This window comes from Phytophthora infestans, genomic scaffold, assembly GCF_000142945.1.
Source record: "Phytophthora infestans T30-4 supercont1.79 genomic scaffold, whole genome shotgun sequence".
NCBI classification, from domain to species: Eukaryota; Oomycota; class Peronosporomycetes; order Peronosporales; family Peronosporaceae; genus Phytophthora; species Phytophthora infestans.
Window position 1 is genome coordinate 306,709 of NW_003303680.1, and position 6,064 is coordinate 312,772.

Consider the following 6,064-nt stretch of genomic DNA (forward strand, 5'->3'; position numbering starts at 1 on the left):
GCTAATGCCGACGTCGACGACGCAGAAATCGTGTTCTAACTGGTCCCCCAGCTAGAGGGAGAGGTGCGACTGACAAGTCGCGCCTCTGGGCGTTTGAAGTTTACCTTCTGACGCTGGGTGTGGTGTATTTGTATTTTTGTATGTTGGAGCGCTGGCCAAGAGTTACTATACCTGGTTCGACTATGGAAGCAGCGATTTTGGAACGGTAGGGCGGCGTCCTGTTGGAGGGCGACGACTCTCTTCGAATGTGGATGGCGTAGGTTGAGACCGTCACCGTGGACGCTAACGAGGAGCGCTACGAGATAGTTTAGCCTTGGGTGAAGGCCGAAGGATTACAAGCGGCAATGTGTTAGTGGAAGTGGGCGTGTGAAGAGAGGCAATGCGTGCAGACGAGAGAACGTCCGATGGAAAACGAATGGAAAGGATGAGAAATGGAGCGCTGAAATTAAGTGTTAGCTACGAGTGGAACGATTATGCGTTTTGGAGCACCAAACCTACTTGTGGGCGGACTTGTCGTCGGCTTCGTCTTCTTTATCGGAGCCTCTTCGTCCTCTGCTTCAGCTTCACCGTCGTCTCCTCCACTGTCGGCGGCTTCATCTTCTTCTTCTGCGACCTGGACTTCTCCTTCGTCATCGCCGGGAACGGCCGCCTTCTCCTCCTTTTCGTCCGGCTCCTCTTCGAAGTCGGACCAACATTCGCGGCTGCGTTCCTTGCTGGACGGGAGTCGAGTCGTAGGGAGCTCATAAGAGCTGTCCGCGATTTTGGGCGTCAGCTTGTCCTGGAGCTTCTTGATCTCCAAGTTGATGATCAACGACTTCCAAGGTTCCTCAGTCCTGGCACCCGACCACGACGCTTTCGGCTTCATATTGGACATCAGGTCCCGGCGAACGCGCGCCAGAGCTTTGAGCGAAAGCCGGTTTGGCTCGTCCGTTGTAGGGTTCAACGCGTCTGTCGTCTCCAAGATGGAACGCAGATTGTCGTAGCCATACGCGTCAATCTTGGCTGGGTCCAGAGCGTTCTCCACCGTGGCTTGGTACCTGTCGCGGTCGTGACTCTCCAAGTACGTCAAACTTTCGGCGCGGTGCCCCACGTAGGTAGAGCCTTCGCGGTTGGAACGCCCAGGCTGCCCGCCCAGCCAAAACATCTCGGGCTGTTGCTCCTACTTCTCGAGAAAGGCGTAAAACCCCCAAGTCTCGATGCAGAAGCTTGTAAAGGCGAGACGGGCCCGAACGGCGCGAAGTTTCCGCTTGCGACAAAGATTCACGGGTTGTCCGGACTCGAGGGGCGCGTGGAACGCCCACTTCCATAAGGCGCAACGGTGGGCCATCCAAAACCGCCAGTGTGCGCGATAGACGTGCCGGAACTCGTGTGGGTCGTACCAGAATGGACGACCTGTCCAGGGGAACGCCAAGCACCACGGCTTCTTCCCGGCCGCCTCCGCTTTGGCGAGAACTGCTGCGATCGCCTTGAGCACGACCACCGGAGCTTCGGTGTTCGCTTCCACCAGCTTTCCGTACTCGGACGACGGTAACGGGAACGCCTTCTTGCCCTTGTCAGAGGAGCGCTGCTTCTTTGGAGACGGCTTGACTTCAGAAGAGTCGCTGCTGGCCTTACGCTTCGACGATTTCGCCGACGACTTCTTCTCCGACGACTTCTTGGACGGCTTCTTCACAGACGACTTTTCCGATGACTTAGTGGGCGGCTTCTTGGAGGAAGAGGCTGACTTCTTGCCCGACGAGGTTTTCGCGGTCGACGCCGCCGAAGACACGGCAGGCGCTGTGACCGGAACGCTGGTTCCAGCCGGCGTTGGTACTACGACGACAGTGCCCGACAGTGACGCTCCCGCCTTGCCGTCTATGACGTCCTCTGCAAGCTGGTCCAACGACGGGAGGCCAGTTGAAAGGCCGTTGCCGCCCAGGTGAGATCGCATCTCGGCCCAGAACTGTTGCTTCAGCGTCTTGGCGTCCTCTCCGGGCGTGCCGTGTTCGTCCCTGTCGAAAGCTTCCTCCAAGAAGGCCCGCATGCGCGCCTTCTCCGTTGCAGTAAGGCGGGACGACATCGGCGTTGGGCTGGATACGAGGGGAAACGGAAACTGACAGGTTTCACGGACCCCGACATTAGTGGCTGGTAAAGGACACGTGCGTGAGACGTTTCCTGGGAACGGGCGCTGATGGGGTACGCCCGACAATTTCCGACTCGGAAGAATCTGACGCCATCTGAACCGTCTCATTAACGGGTCGAACGTGCAAGGTCCCAACGGTTCTTTGATTCGAAGATTTGCAAGATGACGGCGGGCTGGTCGCCGTGGGGCACGCTATTGAGTTGGGCGCTGGCTGCCGGCAACGACAGCGAGGTAACGCTATTGAGAGGTGCCGTGGTAGGAGTAGCTGGCTGGGTTGTGACTACGCCACTACGCCGAGTCGCGTGGGCTTTCGCGGATAGTATGCTGGAGGCGTGTTCGTCTGCGTATTTCTTTGTCTACACGTGTGGTGACCGGTACTTGAAGACGGTCCGGGGTGAAGAAGCCCTGGTGCTACCTCCGCGTGCGTATGTTTGGGCACTGGTGACACTCTCGTTCCTGATACCTATCGCGGTCCTACGGGACTATGAAGCTGGGTTCGGCATCGTGGGACGCCTAGTGCTGAAATGGAACGAGGCACTCTATCACACTTGCTGCGTCTTTATCTCCGACGCCCTACAAGTAAACTGGAACGCTAGTTGTCGATATTTACGGGCAATTTATGAAGCCACGATCGCGGGTTTGGAGCGTGCGAGTGATTTTGTGATTGGTTTTTACCTGTTGGTGTCGCTGCTACTGGCTGCAGTAGTTTACATGCCTCGGCTGGCGTATGAAGGAGTAGAAGGCGTGTTGTGTGGATGGATGGGTGTCGCTTTGCTGGTGCTACTAATGGATATCTACTGGGATTTTGCGAGTGAATGTGTCTTTTGGAACGCTGCTGTTGTCTCTATCGGCGCCTACAGCCACGCTCGACGCCTGTATACCAAGTCTCGATCGAGTGGAGTAACTAGTCACGATGTTAGGCGCGATTGGGATGGTCTGGCCCGGCGGATGGCGCGCCGAGAAGAGAGAGAACGTGCTAGTGTCGTGCGATTACGGGGAGTGTGTGACAGCGGAGTAAATTCGAGGGACGAAGCTTTGGAAGGTGGCGTTCCCGTTGGCAAGGATTTTTCTGTCCCTTCGTCTTCGAATGTCGCCTCCAGTGGAACGCTCGAGGGAGGCGCTTCCATTCTTCATCCGTCCGGTACCGTGCAGCCGGGCTCGGGCGAATCTGCTCGGCGAGGGCACCGAGTCGAAGTCGGGGAGAATTGTCACGGTATACGGCTGGATGAGGGACTCCACCTTCTCGCCGAATGCACTCAGAAGCTCAACGCGTTTCAGGTGAAGCGCACCACGTCTAACTAACTGGGTCATTCGCCTCCGACGTCGTCGTTCCCGGCATAAAAAGGAACGCCTGTCGACGGCTGATCTCAAGATCTGCAGTGGACCGCCACGTAGGAGGATCTGTAGAGCGGTAGGGAGCTGCTCTCTCGTGGACGTCGAGGAGAGCAGCTCAGTCGTGTTTTTCCTCTTTACCTCACAAGTAACTGAGAAGACAATCAATACATTTGTTTTACGTTTAATACGTTAAAAGTTCCTACGGTCGGTCTGCAAGGTACACGACCCCGATCAAGGAGGAATACCGCGACAATACGCAGGGGATTGATTACGGTCCCTCGCCACGCACCGTTCTACCGTCCAGCCAAGGTGACTTACCATAACGTAGCGTAGACCAACGCATTCGCGCGGGTTAGAAAAGTTTAAGTATCAATCTCAGAGTACTATTTACGCCTAGTTTCGTTAAGAATCAATCTCAGAGTACTATAAACGCCTAGTTTATTTAAACGCCTAGCATGCTAGTATCGGGCTGCGCTCAGCATGTTAAATCTCGTAGAACTGTGTAGCTCGTCCAACGACCAAGATCGAGTTGAGCGGAAAGTCGATATGTGTCGCGTCCAAAGCGAGCTTGACTTCTCTTAAACATGCCAGCCTAGCCCACCAGTCATCGACCGGACGGGAGGAGCTAAGTCACGTAACTGCGACGCAAGCCGAAACTGTAATCCCGATGATGCTTACCACTGGCACCGAAGCGCAATGACACCAGGTCACATTAGGAGCACAACGTCTCACCTCCCACGCTGAACAAGAACCTTATTGATAGCGTTAGACTTGTTGTCTACCGTTTTAGTGGGGAAGGCGCCAGTTGCCTTCACTTGACGCTACTTCGGTATCTATCTATCACGGTCGCACGAACAAACTTTCTGCGTTCCAAGTTGATGGAAAGATGAAGGCGTGAGCGCTCGGCATGCACATTACCACCGCTTATTTCTTCCTAACGTTTTAGGCCGTAAAGGCAGATTCGTGAGTCGTTTTCAAGACGCCTCAATACCAGCGAGTTCAGAGCTTAACTTTCTGCCGCTGATGAGGGACATATGTCCATGCTCGCGTACATTCTCGGTGCCCGACACCTCATTTGTGTATTACAACCAGAGGTTTCTAGTAGCTATAATTGTAGGGACTGGGTATTAGAGTACTATACTTGCGCACTACGTTAGCTCATGTTACTACTTGATTCCTAAATGAGTGCTTGAAAATTCAAAAAATTTATATCAGCGAATGCCGGCTGTACTAATCTGTTACTCCCATCCATGTCATCAAGAGGGAGTATGGTGCTGCCTACCGACGCCTATCGTTCGTGCTCTTGTGAACTTTTTACACTTGTGTCTCTAGTCTATCGCTCAGACAAGATAAACCAGTGACAGTGCGGGACCAAAAGCAGCGGCAATTGAACGATGTGCCAGTGCAATTGGGGAAACCCCTACGCAATCATTTTTTAGCTACGTTGCAGACCGATTAATATATATCGTGCTCTACGGCTCATCTGACATTCTACTCTGGATCATTCGCTATGGTTTGCCTTTGAAAAGGGCGTTCACTACTGGGTGAAATTGACCACGCCAACAAGCTTCGTGAAGCGGTTTGAAACAAAACAAACGAGATCGTATTCATTAAAAGCGGCAATACATCATACACTCTTTCCTGCTCGATTTTGGCTTCAGAAGTACTGTTTCTCTGCTAGTGCATCATTCGGTCTCGCGTATCCCCCATTCTCATCCTTACCCCGCATTAAAAAAATATCGTGCGGTGAGCGGTCAGACAGCTGACAGATACACGTGAAGCCGGGTTGCCCCTTCCTCCACTACTTTCACAAGTAAAAAAGACACTACTTCGCCATCCACATGACCCAACCCATGTGATGGGATATTATTTTGCAAGAACGCTGACATATTAACTAATATTTATTGTTTAGGCCTGAATATTATCTTAATGCAATACTATATAAAAAAGCTCATTTAATTTTTTTTAATCATATCTGCCGAAGATGGCATTCTAGTGACAATTGAAAAAAACACGTATGTTGGATTTGGGTTGGGTGAGTTTGTAAGCTGATATGCATTATTCAACGTTTTACTAGGGGTGTTAACAGAAAGGGATTATACAGGCTGTGTAAGAAGTGATGACGCTTGGGTGGGGAAATCCGCCCCCTGACCTCTTGTGCTTCGCTCGATCCCTTCGTCAGGCAGTGACCCGAGACAGATCGTGCTCTGTCATCATGCTGCGCATAAACCGACTATCTGGTGATTGACCTAAACGTTTTTAGACACTCGTCTCCATATGCTACGGCTCGATTGGCATTAGCCTTATAGCGACTGATTGACCCTGAACGTGTAATCGACGTGAACGATGCGTTGCTGAGCCGAACGTCAAATTACTGGCCACATGTTACAGCCATAGCCCCAACAATTCAATTACAGTTATTCGGAGAGAAATGACCAGTCGCGCGCAGCGTGTGAGAGTCCAGCATCCGTTTAGCCTGAACCAAAACCTCAGGGGTTTCATAAATGATGTTGAGCAATGGCTCCCACATCCCCTCTACAAGTGGGTAAACCTTGGTTCCTTGGTCCGGTACGCAATCGAAGATCGTTAACCAAGTTTTTTAATGGC